This window comes from Homarus americanus, unplaced genomic scaffold (assembly GCF_018991925.1).
Source record: "Homarus americanus isolate GMGI-L3 unplaced genomic scaffold, GMGI_Hamer_2.0 scaffold20465, whole genome shotgun sequence".
NCBI lineage: Eukaryota > Metazoa > Arthropoda > Malacostraca > Decapoda > Nephropidae > Homarus > Homarus americanus.
The window spans coordinates 4,000,716-4,021,927 of NW_024756914.1; the positions used below are offsets into that span (position 1 = coordinate 4,000,716).

Genomic DNA, 21,212 nt, shown 5'->3' on the forward strand with positions numbered 1-21,212 from the left:
CCGATAACTTTGACGTGGAACAGAAGACAGCTTGAGGTCTTAACTGTGTCGTCGTAAGCTTACAACACCTGCGACGTATTAAACAAAAATTCCCGACAGATAGACGTGACAGAGCGTGAGGGGAGGAGGAGGAGGAGGAGGAGGAGGAGGAGGAGGAGGAGGAGGAGGTTAATTTTAGTGGTCAATAAGTTTCGACCAGCCAACAGACGCGGCCTGTTGTCCTTCACGAGTTTATGGGACATCAGAGGAGACCGACGCTTTTACCGACCGACCAACCAACCGACCGACCGACCGACCGACCGACCGACACACACACACACACACATCTTCATTAGCCTACGGCTCCTAAGACAAACAAAATTCGTCTCAAGATTAAAAAAAAAAAAATCCTCCTACCTGGCCATAAACTCATTTACAAACTTGTATAATAAACATGTCAGGTGATATGGGGCTTCTGCACGACCCAACACCATACCCTTACCTGCCTAACCCTAATGTATCTTACCACATGTCCACTATGTCCTAAACAGAAGGATACGTAGCAGCCCTTATCACACGTCCACTATTTCCAAGGTTGCTTATTTTGGGCCATTATTCACAGATAAACAAAGGGTGCACAATAAACTAGCACGGAGGTAAGGACACCAAACAGATGCACCAGTCAAGAGTCCAGGAAAAATAAGAGGAAAAAGAGGAGAATAAGAAGAGGAGAAGGGGGAAGAGGGGGAGAAGGAGGGGGCATAGGAGAAGGAGGTATCAGATCCTAACAGCAGGAGGTTCTTGGCATGGACAGAGCACGATAGTAGGCCAACGTGATGTGGTAATCAGTGGGTTGTAGAGATGGGGGCGAGTGGTGGAGGGTGGGGGGCAGTGGGTTGTAGAGATGGGGGGGCCAGTGGTGGAGGGTGGGGGACAGTGGTGGAGGGTGGGGGACAGTGGTAGAGATTTAAACCATCGTTCTCAAAAGGTTAAACAAAAATCAACAGTCGTGTGTGTGTGTGTAGGATAAACTCAAAAACATAAGCTAGTGTACACAAATATAACCAAGATAACCAAACACCCTATGTAAGTTCCCCTCCCCCTCCACCATTGTATTATAAGGACTAAACACTGTCTATTGGTACAGGATCCAATTCCCCTTCAGGTCCGCGTAAAACGGTCTGAGTATATGTACACAGGATCCACTCCCACTCCCCTGTACATGTGGCTATAGATACAAACTGGAATTTATCACCTTATACAAATTTGTCAGCTGGAGGTCCGTACATTTTTTTGAGTAACTATTACGCCTTCAATCGTAACTCAGGTGTTTTTGTGTCGTAACTCAATAGTAATTATATATGAAACTAATTAGAATAAAGTAACATAAGTATATATATATATATGTAGCTTTAGGTTCATATATCAGTAAAGTGTTTTAGAAGTAGTTTTGCTTTAACGTGATTTCCTTTAATTTATTACTCTTTAATAATGATGGAGTGGATTCAAATACCCATGGCTAATGTGAGAGAGCATGTGTAAGTTCGTGTGTGAGTGTGTATGTTTGTGCATGTGCGTGTGTTCATAGCGTGCAGGACTTACCATCAGCAACACCCAACACACTAACCCGCCTCCAACACCAACGTCACTCTTACTCTCTAGTACAAGCTTCTCTTTTACACCCTCTATACATACTCTTCATTACACCCAGGCTCTACACTCCTCCCGGCTCCTCTAATACACCCTCTACACTCCTCTATTACACCCAGACACTACACCCAGACACTACACTACACCCTACACCCAGTCTCTACACCCAGACACTACACTACACCCTACACCCAGTCTCTACACCCAGACACTACACCCAGACACTACACTACACCCTACACCCAGACTCAACACTCCACCAGGGTATAGTTTTCCTCAGTGGATCTAGAGAGTGTAAGCAACCCGCATCATCCACAAGAGGGTGGAGCGTCCAACACATCATTATACCGAGTTGTTTTTTGTTGTTCCTCTCCTTCCCTTCTTTGCCACGAGTTAACATCATGAGAGAAGGATACGCCCTAATATTACAGGTACAGTCTCCTCTTCTCTCCTCTTCTCTTCTCTTCTCTTCACACCGATGAATGCAAGACGATTCAAGCACAGCATATTTTCTTTCGTAATTCTTTGGTTTTCAATGTCGAGGGCGTATCAATCACCGTCTAGTTGTTATTATTTCAGTGTCGTATAAACATTCCGTTATTGTTTGTTATCGTATACCGCATTACAGCCTTTAAAGAACATTATTACTACTGTTTGTTATTCTATTCACACACAAACACGTTCACCACACAGTAACAAACAGGAGGGTGGAGAACGTCATACATCAACCCAATTACACTGTTACCTTACTGTTGTTACCTTACTGTTGTTACCTTACTGTTGTTACTCTACTGTTGTTACCTTACGCGAGTGAAAATCGTAACAACACTCATGACCCAGCGACTCACTCTCTCTCTCTCTCTCTCTCTCTCTCTCTCTCTCTCTCTCTCTCTCTAAAAACCTTACTGACGCTGTGAGTGAAAACCCCGCTAGAGTGATGGAGGTACTCGTGCCAGGACCTGCCTGCTGGAGGGGAGTAACAGTAACGCTAATAGTTTCTCCAGCTTCGAGAAAAACCCAAGAGAAGTAGAGTCATATGTCCGTCTTTTCGTGAGAGGAATGCAGTGCCTGTGGGGGCCTGTAATAACACGCACATCCTCCTCCTGCTGCTGCTGCTACTGCTGCAGGAATTGTTTCTTTTCAACTACTAGCTGCAGCAGAAACGAGTCAACAGGAGCCTTGTGAGAGAAAGTTTGTCCACAGTTAAGCTTTTACTATTTTTTTTAAGTGACTTTAGACTTAACTCTTGTTTCGAAAGTTATGTCAACAATTACATTTATGAGAATATATCATAGTATTACATCACCCAAGGCGACCATCGATTATGCTTCTAAAAACAACTGAAGATTTTGCCGAATAGTGATAGTAACTTACTTTTTATTGGTGTAACTAAATAAAAATTAGTTCGTAAATGGTAAAATTTTAGGGTTTCACTTGGAGAGTTTTTAAGCATTATAACCTGGAGGTCTTTTTAACATGTCATTCACCTTTTACATCTCCCGTGTCATTCATGTCAATAAGATGAGTTACAACAGACGATCCAACCTCCCTCCCACTCCCTCACTCACTCCTTCTCCCTCACAGCCAGCCAGGCAAGGAGGTCAGTCAGTCAGTTCAAATCACCATCACCACACAAGCAAGGCCTCAGTCCCCCCATCACTATCATCAACAATGCTAAAATGCTTGTTCTTAAATCTCCAACACCAGTTTTTCCTGTCTCCTTCAGCCCTCCTACAGGCACTTCTTCATCAACACTATCTCTTTCACCCTCTTAACCACCTCTCCATCTAGTACCTTCACCTCCCACCATCTACAGGATAACCCCTCATAATCATTACTCCACAAGGTCATCAACACAATACAGTTACCAGTTACAGTCATTTCATTACGCCAGTGTCCCAAACAGTCCGCCGGTACCCACACCATTAATAAGACGTATTATCTTCCCTTCCATAGCTCCTTATTCATCACGTCTATCATATTTATCATCATTTATCAACCCCATTCAAACTTTCATCACAATTTACTTCCATACTCCATCTAACTGAAACTTACTTCCAACAGTATTATCAGTGAGTTTTATTACCACCTGCCCACCACACCACACCCCTAGAGCCTCCATCACCTTTGTTATTCATCATCACTATTAAATTCACCATTATTACCAATCTTCCAGAAGGGCAACACCATAAAACAATCGTCGCGTTGCAGTCAGCTCCACGCATCATCATTCAGATCATCCCTCCTGCAACCTTCCCCCCCTCCACCCCCCGCCTGCAGCGTCACGAGGCGTCCTTGCCAGACCACCACCGCCCCCTCCCCCCTCCCCCACTCCTTCCTCAGCTGCCTTTACAAAGCACAAACCTCCCATTCACTGGACCAGACTCTTGTCTTTACGATTTGTTTACAAATATCAAACTCCGACAGATGCATTCCGTCATGCACTTAGTCATGTTAAATTATAATGTAAAAATTGTGTTCATCTCACTACTGACGCGATAACAAGATGGTAATATACATAATTATACGCTTGAGTAGTTCAGTGAAAAAGTGGATTTGAGTCATCTCCACAGGTCTCAGCGTTGTGTGTGTACCCGTGCTTGTGGATGTATGTATGTATGTTTGTGTCAGTCTGTGCGTGTCTATGAATGTTCGTTCGCCATCAAAGCAGAACTTCCTGAACGCCCGAGCAGTGATGAAGGAGAGAGAGAGAGAGAGAGAGAGAGAGAGAGAGAGAGAGAGAGAGAGAGAGAGAGAGAGAGAGAGAAAAAAATGTGATGTGGTGTTTGTGTGAGAGATACGTGTGTGTATATGTGTGTGTGAACTACCCTTTATCCCCGGCCACAATCAACACCACACCACCATCACCCCTCGTCTCCACCCTTGGCGTCACACACCAGACCAACACACACACACAGACCCGTCCCTCACCAAACACACCACCGGTATTTACACCACCGCCACCATCCTCCTCCACAACCTCACACGTCTCTCTCGCTCCCTCCCAGCTGAACACAATCACACACTGTAGCGCCTCTCGCCTCCTCCTACGCCTTCGTCATCCTCCTTATGTGTCGTCAGAGTCGTAATCGTCGACCACGTCAGCTCTGCCATTATCAACTTCACGCACATACTATCTGTTCTACCCCGTGATCTGATTGGACGACAGACCAGTATCCTGAGAGGTGATTGGACGAACACACGTGTCATGGATTATAACTGGACGAGAACGGTAGTACATAACGCTGATTGGACCAAAAAAAAAAAGCAAATCTCCTTCACCCTGAATGGTCAAGAACGGAAATCAATGAACAGGTAATTGACTCAGCACGCGAACACCTTGACGGTAACTCAATTAAGTTTACCGTTTCACTTTTATTCCTTTGTGTTCTCCAGCTGCCACAAGAAAGACGAAGACAAAAGACGAGTATTTAAGGAATAATATCAATCTATAATAATGTTTTAAGAATTAATTTAACAATGTTCTAGAGGTCAGAGGTCAAAGGTCAATTTTTAAAGAGATATCCCCAGGTATAAGTGACACAACAACAGAAGAATTTGTTGATATTTTATGCCCATATTTTTTTTTTGCATATTTTGCCATTTTTTTTAAACTGTGTCAAATCAAATTGCCACATGGCCATCCCCTATTCATGAAGTAAGTGTGGAAAGCTATATTGTAATCTGTGTGGAGAGCTATATTGTATTGTGTGTGGAAAGCTATATTGTAAGCTGTGTGGAGAGCTATATTGTACTGTGTGGAAAGCTATATTGTAATCTGTGTGGAGAGCTATATTGTATTGTGTGTGGAAAGCTATATTGTAAGCTGTGTGGAGAGCTATATTGTACTGTGTGGAGAGCTATATTGTTCTATTGGCCTGTGTCTGCCTGACTTAACACGTCACACCTTGTTTTGTTTACACCTTACTGTCATAATCAGGTTAAAAAAATACCTCTTAATCAGATTTAATTCATAATTCAATAAAAAAAACTATAAATAACAATTCCTGATTATAATAAGATTTAATATCAAACTAATCGCTAATAACCTAACCTAACCCATTTATCTAATCCGAATCCTTAAAAAAAAATAATATTAAAAAAGTCACAAATCACACCAATCCACACCTTTCACTCTCTTCAAGTATAAACATTTATAAACGTATAATAAACAAAATAAATATAGACACCTGAATCTCAAGGAGCATCTGAACCCTTTCTCGTGTGGGCTGTGAGATCTAAACAAACACACGGGCGGGGTATAGGGTGAACAGGTCCGAGTCTGCTTTGTTTTTTGAGTCGGGATGGTCGGTGGCGGCGGTAGGGGGCGGTGAGGGTAGGGTCGGGATGGTCTGGTCTGGTCTGGATCGGGATAGTCTGGGTCGGGATGGTCGGGGCCGGCGGTCGGGGGCGGTGAGGGGTAAGGTTGGGAGGTCGGAAGGTCGAGTTACGGGATCTATTGGGGAAGTCAGTCACCTTTATACCACAACGATGATATATTATTTCTATTCTCTATCCATTTCTGATCATCTATCCTTCATCCCCTTATCCTCTGTCTGTATTCCAGGCGCATTAAATCCTCCCATTCCTATTCACTATTGCTCTCACACCGAAAACCTATCCCTTATCCCCCTAACCACTAACACACAACAATCTCCTTCCCCCACCCACGTCAAACTCTCTCTCTCTCTCTCTCTCTCTCTCTCTCTCTCTCTCTCTCTCTCTCTCTCTCTCTCTCTTACAAAGCTCGTAATCGCTACAGGACTACAAACTTTTACACCCTACTAAGGATCGCTTTCTGTTCCAGTCACACCTCTACAAAACTGGATTTAGCAAAGATCAAAGCTTTTATCTGATTTACGGGGTATTTTTAGCTGTGATTTAGCTGTAGGTATGAAAGTCTTTTCTTGATTACATCCTGAGCTAAACCAATGATGCATAATTGTACATCATTAAAATGCATAGTGTATATTTTTTTAAAAACTAATTTATATGATAATTGTAGTGAAAATCTATCAAGAAGCGAGATCATTTAGACAAATCCATTACAAAGTTAATATTAAAAAAAACAATAATCACTCGATAAAGGTAAAGACGTTTAAGGTAAGGTCAACAGGGCAAAGGTAAGTGTATGTGAACCGCTATAGAACTTAACATTGTTTTTTTTTGTGGTTTTATGTGAGTTTTAAGCAGTTTCCGGGAAGAAATAACAACAGTGAAGGAATGCTCGAGACAGTTCTGAGTGCTGGGGAATAATGAAGACTGCTGTAGGTGTTAAGGAATGTGGGGCATGATAATAAGACACAAGGGCGTCTTTAGCACTCACACCAAGGACGTCGGGGAGTGGTAGGAACGGTGGGGGAGTGGTAGGAACGGTGAGGGGAGTGGTAGGAACGGTGAGGGGAGTGGTAGGAACCGTGAGGGGAGTGGTAGGAACGGTAGGAGGAGTGGTAGGAACAGTGAGGGGAGTGTGGTGTTAGGAACGGTAGGGGTGTGGTAGGAACGATTGGGAGGGTGTTAGGAACGGTGAAGGAATTGGTAGGAACGGTGATTGGTAGGAACGGTGAGGGGTGGTAGGAACGGTGGTGGAGTGTGGTAGGAACGGTGAGTGTAGGAACAGTGGAGTGGTAGGAACGATTGAGTGTGGTGGGAACAGTCAGAGTGGGAACGGTGAAGAGTGGTAGGAACGGTGGGGGGAGTGGTAGGGACGGTGGGGGGGAGGGGGGTGCAGGTGACGGCTGATAATGCTAGGAAGTGAAGGTAGCGAGGTGTGGGGGGTGGGGGATAGAAGGACGGGAGGTAAGGGTCCTGGAGGGTAACAACTGTGGGCAGCAGCGTCACCATGTCGAGGCAGTAAACCCGTCCAGCGAGTGTTTGTACCAGCGTATGATGTATGGCCTCCAACGCCTCGCCTCCCTCCCTCACCGCTCATAACTGACTGAGCTCCTCGTCCTACTCACTTTTTGTCGTCCTCTGTCATAACCTCTTTTGCGTCAGCCTCCCCCCATCATAATTGTTTATAGGAGCTGCTTAACTACTTCTGCAACGCCCCTGAGAGTCTGTGGTCTGCTCAAGTCCTCTTTGCAATCCACGACACTGCAGGATCTATCTGCTCAACTACTTCTACATCAGGGGGTGACGGTGGGATCTGGTCGTATCCTCTTGTAACGTAAGATCTGCTTTAGCCCTTCAGCAACACTTGAGTGATGTTCCTTTGCAACGCAGGAGACTGTAGGATTTACCTGAGTAATTCCTTTTAACATCCAGTAAACACTAATGCCTGCTAAAGTAATCCCATTCGTAACACAGGATACCGTAGGATCCGCCCATGTATTTCTGTGCCACTGAACCAACTCAAACAAATCCTTCTGAAACATTAAACACTCCAGGGATAACTCAGGTACTTGTGTGAGGGTCGGACGTCCATAAATAAATAATATTACAACATACTGAACCTTCAAGACGAGCTGAGGATCAAGGGTGACAAGTGACATTAATAATAAACCATAACATACATACGATCCTCCGTACTAATGAACAGGTGGGAGGGAGGTAAACAAACACATCATTCGAGTCCATCCCTGAGTACCTAGCGAGTATTACAAGTACATAATGAGTACAAGTTAGTTTCCTCCTCCTACTCTCTCTCCTCATTCACCTTCATTTTACTCATTTATTTATCTCTCTCTCTCTCTCTCTCTCTCTCTCTCACTAACCCCTCTCTCTCCTTCCTGTTTCTTTCTTTCTTTCACCTCAATCGACCTTCTCCCTCTTCCTGTCTATTCTTTCCTCCTCCCTTTCCCCCTTCTCCCCCTTCCCCCTCCCATTGTGACGCCGATAAAGAGAGAAAATTATACAAAAATTTAAAGGGAAGAGAAATTAAATAAAACAAAAGAACAAATGCAATGAAAAAAATGAAAAACAATTCATTGAAGAAAGAAAAAAAATAAGGAAATAAAGATAAAGAAAAGAAATAAGAAAACAAAGAAGAGATAGAAAAGGAATATGATTATGAGGAAGAGAGAGAAGAGGAGGAAGAGAAGGAAGAAGAGGAGCAGGAAGATAAAGAAGAAGAGGAGCAGGAAGTGAAGAAAGACAGAAGAAGAGGTGGGGAAAGACAGCAGTAAAGTAGGAAGAAAGATTGATAATGAAGAAGACGATATAAAGAAGAAAAAACATAGGAATAAAGACAAACAAGAATAAAGGAGAAGGGGCAGAACAACAAAAAACAAAATGGGATTAAATTTCTGGGAAACTGGAGATGGTGAAAAAAAGTCATTTTCCCAGCCACGTGTAGACCAGAGTTCAAGGGCCCCTAAGTCAACCCCTCCATCAGGGCCCCTAAGTCAACCCACTAACAGCCCCCTACCCCACCATCAGACCCCCCAACCCCACCATCAGGACCCCTAACCCCACCAATAGGCCCCCACCCCAGCCTCCAACCCCACCACCAGAGCCCCCACCTCACCATCAGGGCCCCCAACCCCACCATCAGGACCCCTAACCCCACCAATAGGCCCCCACCCCAGCCTCCAACCCCACCACCAGAGCCCCCACCTCACCATCAGGGCCCCCAAGTCAACCCCACCACCAGGGCCCCCGACAGATACCCACAAGACGGGCACAAGGAGCAGCCCTATCTGAAGCCTCGACCTCCTACTCGAGAACCTCTGACCCCGGATTCACTGATACACGTAAGGTAGTTTGTCCTCCTCCAAGGTGAAACAATACGATGCCTTGTGAAATAATGGAGCGATATAGAGAGAATTCTTTAGTATAGTGATTGTGCAAGATGACTGGGTGGGTTGGGTGGGTTGGTGGGTGTAGGTGGGTGGGGGTGGGTGGGTGGTAGGTTAGGTTAGGTCAGATTAAATTAGAATAGGTCGTCACGTTAGGCTGTCAGGTTATATCAAGTGCGGTGAGGTGAAGTTAAATCAAGTTAGGATACATCTGATTAAGTTAACGAGAGAGAGAGAGAGAGAGAGAGAGAGAGAGAGAGAGAGAGAGCGCACAGTACGGTTAACGTGACCACCACCTGCACCAGGGCGGGTCAGGTGAAGCGGAAGGGGAAGCCGCAGGATGAGAAAGGGACTTTACCGCAGGCGATCTACCTGAGGGTGTTTCCGCTATAGGACGTGAAGGTGATTGTGGGTGAGGGAATGCAGGTGAGGGGAGTCTGTGAGTGTGGGGAGGGGAGGGGCGTGTGGGGGGTTTCTACTGGTGGTCGGGAGGGCGTGAGGTGCTGGTGAACTTAATAAGAAACATATGACACGAGTGGCTAGTTGTCCTCTATGTGTGCGGGCGTGTGCGTCACTCTTGCTGGACGGGTGGGCGTGGATGTTAATAGAAAACACATGGTACGGGCGTCAGAAGAGCGAGGACGTGGGCGTAACTGCTACTGCTTCTCTATATTTGGTGAATGGGCGTCTCACATAACACGCGTGGGCGTCATAAAACAAGAGGGCGGGGGCGTGAAAGTGTTCCTGCCCTATAAAGCGTGTTCGTGTCCCCCTCCTGCTGGGTGTCATAATGTAAAGGTTAGGTTAGGTTAGGTTAGGTTGAGAAGACATTTTGTGTGTAACAGTGACTGGATGGTGGTATCTATCTATCTATCTATCTATCACAACTACTAACAACCTTCCTATACTGTATACCATCTATTACGACTACCGACAAACAACCTACTATCACTATAACCAAGACAAACAACAATACACCGACAATGTCACAGTTCCCTCCTCCCCCCCCCCCCACAGTGGGTGTCCTCCATACAACACCTGTAGTCATAGTTGTCAAATAAAAGTCGTGTGTGGATCTCCTCTACTAGGCTTGGGCATGACATAGAAGAGGGGCGTGGGCGTGACATAGAAGAGGGGCGTGGGCGTGATAAACAAGACAATCCGGACGCACGAGACAGGGAGACAAGGGAGAAAAGGAGCTGGTTCTCCCTTCTATGGCATGTGGATGTCTCCCTTACCGAGCGAGGATGAACGTAAGGGCGAACCCCAAAACACATCAGAGATTACCAAATCGTTATCTAAACAGCGTTGGGGTGAGATGAGGACACCCTAAAGATTGTCCCAAGTCTTGAGCAAGTCACGTGTTAGGGTGAACTTACGACACTGGAAGGATTACCGACTAGTCTTCAAAACAACAAGAGTTTAGCGTGACAACTGTTTACCTTGTCCTTCTCAAACGATCCTACAGCCTCAAGGATAACCAACAGGAATAAAGAGTATTTGTGTTACCCTCCCACAGGCTTCCCGTCTGTATGTCCGTCAGTCCACGAATCCGGGAGTTGTGAATATGGTAAGTCTTAACAAAGAATAAAAGGATTTAAGACAAAATCTCCAACACTTTAAAATCTGCCTTTAAATCCATAACACTTTAAAATCCCCAACACTTAAAAAATCTGTCAATAAAATCCCCAACATTTTTAAATATGTCTTTAAAATCCCAAGCACTTTAAAATCAGCCTTTAAATCCAAACACTTAAAATCTGTCTTTAAAATCTGGCCAAATAAACGGGAGAAATTAGGTAACGCAACGCAGGACTCAACCACTCCCAGGAGGCGGACTAGGAGTGATAATTAGGCCGCCAGACGTGGAGGATATCCTCGTAGGATATCCATCACTGAGTATCCAACACCAGCGACTCTTGCTTGCCTTATCCTTTCTTAAATTCCTACAGGATTACTATTTTCGCTGACAGGGTTGAGAGAATGACGCTGAGCAAATGTTAAGTAGATTACATACATACATACACACATACACACATCACTAAATTCTCTACTCCGTCACAATATATACATTCAGAATTATTCCTACACATCCATCATGACTCTAGCAACACACACACATACATCCACACATTAATACAACATACAAACACAACTAAACATCTGTCACACCCGTATAAACACACATTTGCTATACGTGACGTGCATACTCCTCCTGGTGACGTCATAGATGTAAGAGTGACGTCAGAGATAAACAAGCGCTAGTTATTATACTCATCGGCTTGTGATTCATCTTCCTTGACTTGTTTATTCATTTATCTAATCCTTATCTATTTATCAACAACTTGTACGCTATTATACTACTATTTATTTTTAAACATTTGAGTATGATGATTTAACCCCTTGAGTATGATGATTTAACCCCTGAGTATGATGATTTAACCCCTCGAGTATGATGATTTAACCCCTTGAGTATGATGATTTAACCCCTTGAGTATGATGATTTAACCCCTTGAGTATGATGATTTAACCCCTTGAGTATGATGAATTAACCCCTTGAGTGCTAGAAAAACCCAGAGTACGATGAGAATCCCTTGGGTATGATGATTTAACCCCCTGACTACAATGACAACCCTCGGAGTACGATGACTTACATCCTCCTAACCTAGGGACCAAATGTAAATAGAAACAAAAAAATCTATTAAAATCAACATACACGAGACATTAGTTATTAAGATTATCCAAATATTTAGAGGAAATTTAACCAGGATTTGTTTAATAATCTTAGGATAACTTAACCTTTGGAATCCGAGTATCTGTAAAGGACTATTAGCTCACTATGTCAACAAGGTGGCAACGCGGGACTGTGGTTCGGTCTCTGACTAAGACACTCAAGGCTTCTGTGTGTTGTGTGTGTGTGTGTGTGTGTGTGTGGTTGCATTTCTTTCCTGCTGTGTGATATCGTGTAGCTGGTGGTGGTGGTGGTGCTGCTCCTGACGGTGTGATGTGACTCCCTTCCTAAAGTCACCATTTTCCTCTCCCTTCCTCCTCCCCCTTGTCAGTCCTTCCTCCATTCTCTCCTTTCGTATCTCCCCTTCCTCCTACATATCCTCCCTTCCTCTCAACCCCCAGTTCGTTATACCCCCCTCCCATTCCTTATGCTCTATCTACACCCCATCTCCCCTCCCCTTCCAACACTAAGCTCCCCCCTCAGTCAATTTAATAGAGTAGACCAGCGGGCAGCCACGAGGCGAAGGTGCTGCTAGTTAAGGAGGGGAGTATTCTGTTAACTAGACAAGGGAGACGACTGATGGGGAGGGGGGCTAAGAGGGAGGAAGCAGAGAAAAGAGATGAAAGGGGAGAAGCTGGATGGGGGATAATAAAGGAAAAGACATGACAGAGGGGAAAAGAGTTAAGAAGAGATGAAAGACACAAGGAGGAAGGGAGAAGTGAGAGAAAGAGCATAGGAGAGGGGAGGGGAAGGGGAGAAGGGGAGGGGGGGGGGTGGAGAAGGGGGGTGGAAGGGGGAGGAGGAAGGATAACCTCATTTCACTGGTGGGTGGGTTCATGAGGTTTCTGAGATCACTCCCACACCTGGGATGCCGAGTACAGCAGGTGGGTAGGAGGCGGTGCTTGTGTTCAGGGCATGTGGGTGGGGGGGAGGGGGGGTGAGGGACAAGGAAGTGTAGAGAGAGGGAGAGATGGTGGGAGGAAGTGTGGTGGAGGTAAGGTGAATGAAGGGAAGAACGTGAAGGGAAAGGGGTGGGGTGCAGTGGAGGGTAGTGTGAGGTGTGGAGGACGGAGTTGCCTTAAGAAGTAAAGGGACGAGTGGAAGGGGAAGGAGGGGGGGGGGGTTCAAGTATGTGGGGCAGAGGTTGGTGGGAAAGAAGGTGGGAAGGAGGTGAAGGTTAAAGGAAAGGGGGTAGTAAAGGTGGAGGAGGTCGAGGTGAGGAGGAGAATTAGAAGGTTAGAGGTGGAGGGTAAAAGCATATCTCACAGTAATGACACGAATTGTATCTAGCGACGCAAGGATCACACACACACACGCACACAGTCATGTACGCCCATGGAAGCACCCGTTTATACCTGCATGTGTACACCATTATCACAACACCCAACCTCCTCAGTGATACATTACCTGCCACACAACAAGCCGTAACTGGTAGGTAATTCCCGTAACCAATATAAAACAAACACACACACGCACACACACACACACGCGATATCTAATGCTATCCGCCAGGCCTTGTAAAAACGGGAGGGGAGGGGGGAGGAGGAGGGAGGATTCTGATGTACCCCAGGATGGATACGGATTCACAACTCACGAACGCTCGCCAAAGTAAACAAGAATATCAATTTATGCAATATTTTCCCTGTTGTGGATATATTCTGTTTATATTAGTTGAGTATTTATGAAACAATAGACAGTCAAAGTAAAGCCAAATAACAGTAAACAAATCCTACATAAAAACAGTATCTAGCTTAGCTATTTATTCGTACTGTAGATACTAAAAAAAGCTAAACAGATAAAAAAATACAGAAGACTTATCTTACTTAAATCATCATACAAAACCTTATTTACCTAGCGGCATGTTAAGATATACATGCACCACCACCTTCAGCGCCTCCGCCAGGTTAGGACACACTGGCGTTCGTTCGTCCTGGAAGTCGTTGGTGAGGAGGGCGGCGTCGTGCTGCCCCCAGGTGACGGAGGAACCTCATTACCGCGCACCTGACGTTTTTGTCGACATTTTGGAAACGCGGGCTACGCTATTCTGGTCCCTGAAGGCTATACGCAGAGGCTACGGGATTATTGGTGACAAATGGACACGCGGGGTACACCAATAAGACCCATGGCGGCTACCTGGCTATTCAATACAATTTTAAACCTTTTCCCAAATCCATTTCCAGGATCAATTGGACACGCAGCGTCAACTCGATTCATTTCACCTGTTTCGAATCGATGGTCACGCTTAAAAATAGAAACCTATCCATAAATCTATCTATTCTACCACTTAATCTATTCTACCTGGTAATCTATTCTACCTGGTAATCTATTAATTCTACCTGTTAAAATATTCTACCTGTTAATCTATATTTTTTACCTGGTAATTCATCAATTTCACCTGTTTATAATAAAGAGAATAATAATAATAAAATAAAAATGAATCAACAGTGACGATGGTGATAACAGACAAAGGGGAAAAGAGGAAGATGTAGGAGAAGAGGAGGAGGAGGAAGAAGAGGAGGAGGAGGAGGAGGAGGAGGAGGAGGAGTCATTTCTCAGTACTGGGGAGTATAAACATCATCAACAGTAGAGTACAAGGAAGGTAGTGAGGAGAGGGAGGTGGGGAGAAGAGAGGGAGGTGGGGAGAAGAGAGGGAGGTGGGGAGAAGAGAGGGAGGTTGGGGAGAAGAGAGGAGGTGGGGGAGAAGAGAGGGAGGTAGGAAGAGAGAGGTGGGAAGAGAGGAGGTGGGGAGAAGAGAGGGAGGTGGGGAGAAGAGAGGGAGGTGGGGAGAAGAGAGGGAGGTTGGGGATTGATTGATTCGGCAATATTAAGTCGTGTTAGGTTAGGTTTAAGTTAGATTAGATTAGGTCAGACTAGGGTTAAGTTAGGTTCAGGGTCAGGAGAGTATAGTGTGTCGTCACTTAGGGTAATCCAGGAGAGGACACCCCCAACCCCCCTCCACACCCCCACCTCCCTCCACACCCCCGCCTTCCTCCACACCCCCACCCCCCTCCAGACACACACTCACGGTTCACCTCCTTAATCTATCACAACCACTAACTCACACTCCTAGCTATTTACCCATCCACACCTACCCTAACTTTCTACAGCGACACACACAACACAAACACCACTAACACCACCAACACCATCACCATTCCTACCACCAACACCACCACTATCATCAACACCATCACTACCACCACTATCACCACCAAAGAGATCGTCAATCATCCTGGGAATCACTTGGTCAAACTTCATCAGGTATCGACAACTACCTTGAGGAACACCACCATGCCCCCATAACCAACCTGAACACAAAAATCAAGACCTTCTACTTTTCTCTCCTCGTTACAACACCGCCATTGACATATGTGTTAAAACTGGTATAAATCTGTTCGGGAATGGGCGTAACTGCGTGCCAAGGCCGCCCGGGGACAATTAAACGGGCAGGGAGGTCACAGGAGGGTATAGGATCTGACCTGTACAAATATGGTCGACGACAGGATTCGAGAAAGAGAGAGTGTGTGTGTGTGTGTGTGTGTGTGTGTGTGTGTGTGTGTGTGTGTGTGTGTGTGTGTGTGTGATGCTGTATAATATATAGCAAGACAAATAAAATGATATACATTATCTCATCTCTAAAAAAAAATTACGATAATCAGAATTTAAATAATCCACGTAATAAATCCGATACTGCTGAAAAATCCACCACTCAAGTGACTGTTAAAGTGAGGATTGGGGGGGGAGGGGGGATTAGGGAGGGATTAGATACAGGAGAGGGTCAAGAGGGATTAACATTAAGTATATTATAATCCTTCACTAGAGACGAAGCTTACAAGAATGACGGCATAAACCACACGGGTACTAAAGTGAATATATAGTGAAGCTTATAGTGTGGTTATTGTGGTCTGTGGTGCTGGGGTGGGGGGTGGGTCGGGTGGGGGGTGGGTCGGGTGGGAAGTGGGTCGGGTGGGTGTGTGTAGGTGGGATGAGTAATGAATTGGGTACTTAAGAGCGATAATGTGGTGGTGGCGGTGACAATAATGAGGTATAGACCAGGTAAGGTATAGACCAGGTAAGGTATAGACCAGGTAAGGTATAGACCAGGTAAGGTACATAGACTCAACCCCACCAATACCACAATACAGGTGAAGCTCACACGATGATAAGTTTTATCTGCCACACACACACACACACACACACACACTTTGAGCCACCACCACACCTGTCATAACACAACACACACATCACAGTTCTACCTCACCACACTATCAGCCTCTTCACGTCCAAATGTCACCCCTCAGTCTAACCCGCTGTACCGCCTCGTTATTAGCCACCCTCTTCATCAACAGTATTTATGGGTCGAGATTATTTTAGCCTTGTCGCCAACAGTATATAAATGACCCACTACCATGAATGTTGTTTGAATCCATATTGTGGTGCAAGTTGTGATGTCTCGGTTGTATAGTGATGTGTGGAGTGGTCATAGTTTGTGGGGTTCTTAGAGGAATTTGTGTTGTGGTATCGTTGTGTAGGATTCCTGACATAGGCATCCGTCGGGGTGGGAATGGGGAGGAGGAGGAGGTGGGAGGGTGGGAGTTGGGGAGGAGGAGGGGGGTAGGGGGAGTTGGGGAGGAGGAGGAGGTGGAGGGTGGGAGTTGGGGAGGAGGAGGGGGGGGGGATAGTTGGGGGTGTTTACGAATTCTAACTAAAACACTAAAAATTTCCCATAGGTGACCCATCAGCACAGTAGATATTCAGCCAAGATTCACCATATTATTTTGGGTTTTTCTTCACCGGTGATTTGAGATCCACGTTGCTGCCTCATACACACGACATACTAAGGAGGCAGAGGAGGAATAGGGTGAGAGATAAGGGTGTGAGGAAGAGGGTGAGAGATAAGGGTGTGAGGAAGAGGGTGAGATAAGGGTGAGAGGAATAGGGTGAGAGATAAGGGTGAGAGGAATAGGGTGAGAGATAAGGGTGAGAGGAATAGGGTGAGAGATAAGGGTGAGAGGAATAGGGTGAGAGATAAGGGTGTGAGGAATAGGGTGAGAGATAAGGGTGTGAGGGATAGGGTGAGAGAAGGGTGTGAGGAAGAGGGTGAGTGGTACAAGAGTGTTAGGGTGAACTTGACTTCTTTCCCTGGGTTCTTTCTCCTCCTCCCCGTGGCAGTAACCGGAGCTAAGGGCGTTAGGTCATGACAAATGAGGCGGTGGCCGGGTAGTGCCTTCACCCACCCACACACACCCACCCAGACACACAAACAAACACACACACACACACACACACACACACACACACACACACATTATTATTCACAATGAAGAGACTTAATCACTCTGCTGGTTTTAAAGAGCAGATTTAACTTAATTAACTTATTGATAACCTAATCTAATCTAACTTGCGCCAACCTAACCTAACCCAAACTAACCTGAAACCTGACCCCCCCAAAAAAAATACCTTAACCTAATCTAACCTAACTTTATGAAACTTAACCTAACTGACACCTATTAAAACCTAACCCGCCTTTAAACACAGACTAACCTCACCTAATCCTAACCTCATCGAATCTCTAACATACTCTAACCTAACCTAACCAAACCTAACCTAACCTAACCAAACCAAACCTATCCTAACGAAACCAAATCCTCCATTTTTTCTTCTTTTTTTTTTTTTCCTGTATAAATATTCAGAGTCGGGTTTCGCTTTCGAGTTCGCCTGTAACTAATGGCCCTTCAACACCCTTGTAATCCTCCTCATGTTAAGACGCCCTCACTGACTCCCCCCTCTCTCTCTCTCTAATCACGTACGATTCAAATTTCACAATGGTTTGGCTAAAATTATAAGAAAATAGCTCATACGTATATCCAATGGCACAATCGTAAGAAAAGACAGACAGACAGACAGACAGACAGACAGGAGAAAAATCGCTATATGCTCCACAGTCGAGGCGGAGCATAAAGAAAACGAGTGTTGGCCTTGACGGTAGACTAATAAAAATACCACGAGAGTTAATACCTTCCTTTCTTTACTTCACCTGTTGTAATTTCTTCTTCCTCTACACCACACCTGTCCTCCCCTACACCACACCTGCCCTCCCCTACATCACACCTGTCCTCCTTTCCTCCCCTACACCACACCTGTCCTCCCCTACATCACACCTGTCCTCCTCACCTCCCCTACACCACACCTGCCCTCCCCTACATCACACCTGTCCTTCTCACCTCCCCCTACAAGTCAATTATCAACATCTATAAACAAACAAGACAAACGTTAATACAAACAAACAAACAAAACAATGTAAACAAAAAGAAAACAACTTGCTCTCAGGTTATAATTAGTCTTAGAGGGATATTGATAGGAAGGGTCAACTTATTGTGGGTGCAAACAATAAACCTGCCAACTAACCTCTCCCAAGCTGTCACAAACGTAAACAAACCATTACGTCACGTTTAAGATCGGTTGTGATAGTTTGTGATATTCCGAGATTATTATGATATACTTGAATGTTATGTAATTTGATTATATACCATGGTTATGTATATATTCTGTGACTATATACATGTACTGGGGTTATATGTATGTATATTTCTACTGTTTTTATATTGAGGTGTATATTAATTTATTTGATTAACGTAAGTACAGAATTTATTTAGTATTGGGGGATTTATTTTAGGATGATTTATTTTAGGATGTATTAAAATTTTTATCTCTTTACTTACACACACACACACACACACACACGAAGTTGATTTACTTAATGCAATGACAACACCAGCCTGGCTACCGTGTTCCTCCCAGCTGGTGTGTGTGTGTGTGTGTGTGTGGGTGTGTTAGAGTGATATATATATATGGATAAGGTATTAAAGGAATAAGCAATTAAGACATAGTAACTCAACAAAACACCTTTACTAACAACAACAATTACTACAACAACAACAACTATTACTACAACAACAACTATTACTACATCAACAACTATTACCACTATTATATACTACCACCAACACACCGCCTCTCACAAAAGGTCAAACGTCCATCCAAAACACACACACACATCAGGTCTTTAAGTTATTACCACGAAGACTTGCCATCCAGCTGTGTTTGTCAGTCATAACACTTCACTAGTCCACTAACACTCGCTACTCTGAGGGAGGGGGAAGTGGGGGGGGGGGAGAGAGACAGGGGAGGAGGGAAGTTGAGGGGACGTGAAATTGAGGGGACAAAGGAGGTGGTGGGAAATAGGGAAGGGGAAATGGAGTGGGGAAAAAGGAAGGGGGTAAGGGAAGGGAGAGGGGAAGAGAGTAAAGGGAGGGGATGAGGAGAAAGGGAGATGAAAGGAGGAGGCATCACAGCATCATTATATCGAAAGATGGCCTGGTTGGTGGTCACCTTCGTCAGTAGCTGGTGATGATACTGAATACTGCATGAGGGTAACCGACCATCATCACCTGTTATACATGGAGAGTCACGACCTGGTGTAGGAGAAGGAGGAGGAGACTGTCGCCGTGTCTAGGAGGGTGGCACCAGTACCTCACACCTCGTCTGTCATCTTGTCTTCCTCCCCCTCCTTCCTCCTACCCACCTTCTTTCTCCTCATTTTCTCGTAGACTAACAGCTTCCTCTCTCTGTCTCTCCCTCCTCTTACACCCTTCGTCATCTTCATCTCTTCTCTTATTCCCTCTGTTTCCTAGTATTCCTTCGTCATCTTTCCTATACTATGATCTCCCCAAGTTATTCTAATCTTTCTCTGCTTCCTTCCTTTTCTTATACCTCACCCACCTTCTTCTTTCCATTTTTCTCTTTTCAATTTCAATAAATAACATGTCTCTCATTCTCTCATTTGCAGCCACATCAAACCCTCTCTCTCTCTCTTTCCCCTTTTCTCCCCTTCACCCCTCACCCTCACCCCTCGTCCTCACACAATATGGATACACATGGGTGCCTCTATCCACACCTCATCCCTCCTACACCATCCTCAACTCACTCACCTGACACAACAAGACGTACAACAGTATTTACAAACTCCTTACGAGGTCTGAGCTTAACGACGCCCCCACTCTGATATGACATTCTTGTGAAAACACTTTACGAAATCGTTCGGTCTTTTACGATGAAGATATTTGAACATGTAGGACATAATACGGCTGTGTCGAGAATAAGTCGTAAGAAATATTGACTAAATGACAAAAATACATTCTTACATACCTTAACACCTTTCACGCCACCTCCCAACACCCTTAAGCTCCCCTAAAGGCATTCCAATACTATACATCACTGACCTAATACTATTTAAGTATTTCAACACTTCCACAGTACAGTCATCAGTTACCTTAATACCTCCTCAACACCACTCTGACACCTCCCTCTCACCCTTACCCCCTCCCCAACCCTCCACCCCCTCGGCCACCATGACTCAGGTGCCGCCGCCTCCGCCTTCCCTACAACAACAACAAACTGTGGAGCCGAGAGGGGGAACAGGGGCAGAGAGAGCCGCTACCTCCACGTGGGACGGAGGCTAAGTGGCCACTAATAACCTCCCTCACTAAACCTAACCTAACCTAACCAAATCTAACCTAATCCAACCTAGCCTAACCTAACCTGCTAATAATATCACTGTAACCTGCCTCTACACCTGGTCTTCACTCATAAAATAAAAAAAATAAAATAATGTATAATAATTTCAGGTAATTATATAGACGATTTAAGAATGATAATAAACAAATAAATTATATCGATTCTTTTGACTCAATTATACAACTCGGATTAATAGGTTGTAATTTTGGTGTTTGTTTGAAGAAGTTAGTGACGAAGGGAATTAAGACGACCTGGTGGTTCCTAGACGTGTTCTGAATGGCTCATCTACACGTCTACTCACTTCCTTCCATTATTTTCTTCCGTTCTTTCTTTCTTCTCGTCACACTTACTTTACTCTTCCTTCTTTCACATTTTTCACCATCCAAAACACACGAGAGAGAGAGAGAGAGAGAGAGAGAGAGAGAGAGAGAGAAATTCAACACCTACCGTACAGTACTCAAGGGCACCTCCTTCCCCCCTTATTCCCCTCTTTTTTTATCCCCTACTCCTTCTCCCCCCTTTACTAACCCTTTTTA

At 44.9% G+C, this 21,212-nt stretch overlaps 1 pseudogene; it reads left to right on the forward strand.

Moving 5' to 3' along the window:
• Positions 1–9,920: 9,920 nt before the first annotated feature.
• LOC121857276 overlaps positions 9,921–21,212 on the forward strand; it is a 22,842-nt pseudogene continuing 11,550 nt past the window's right edge.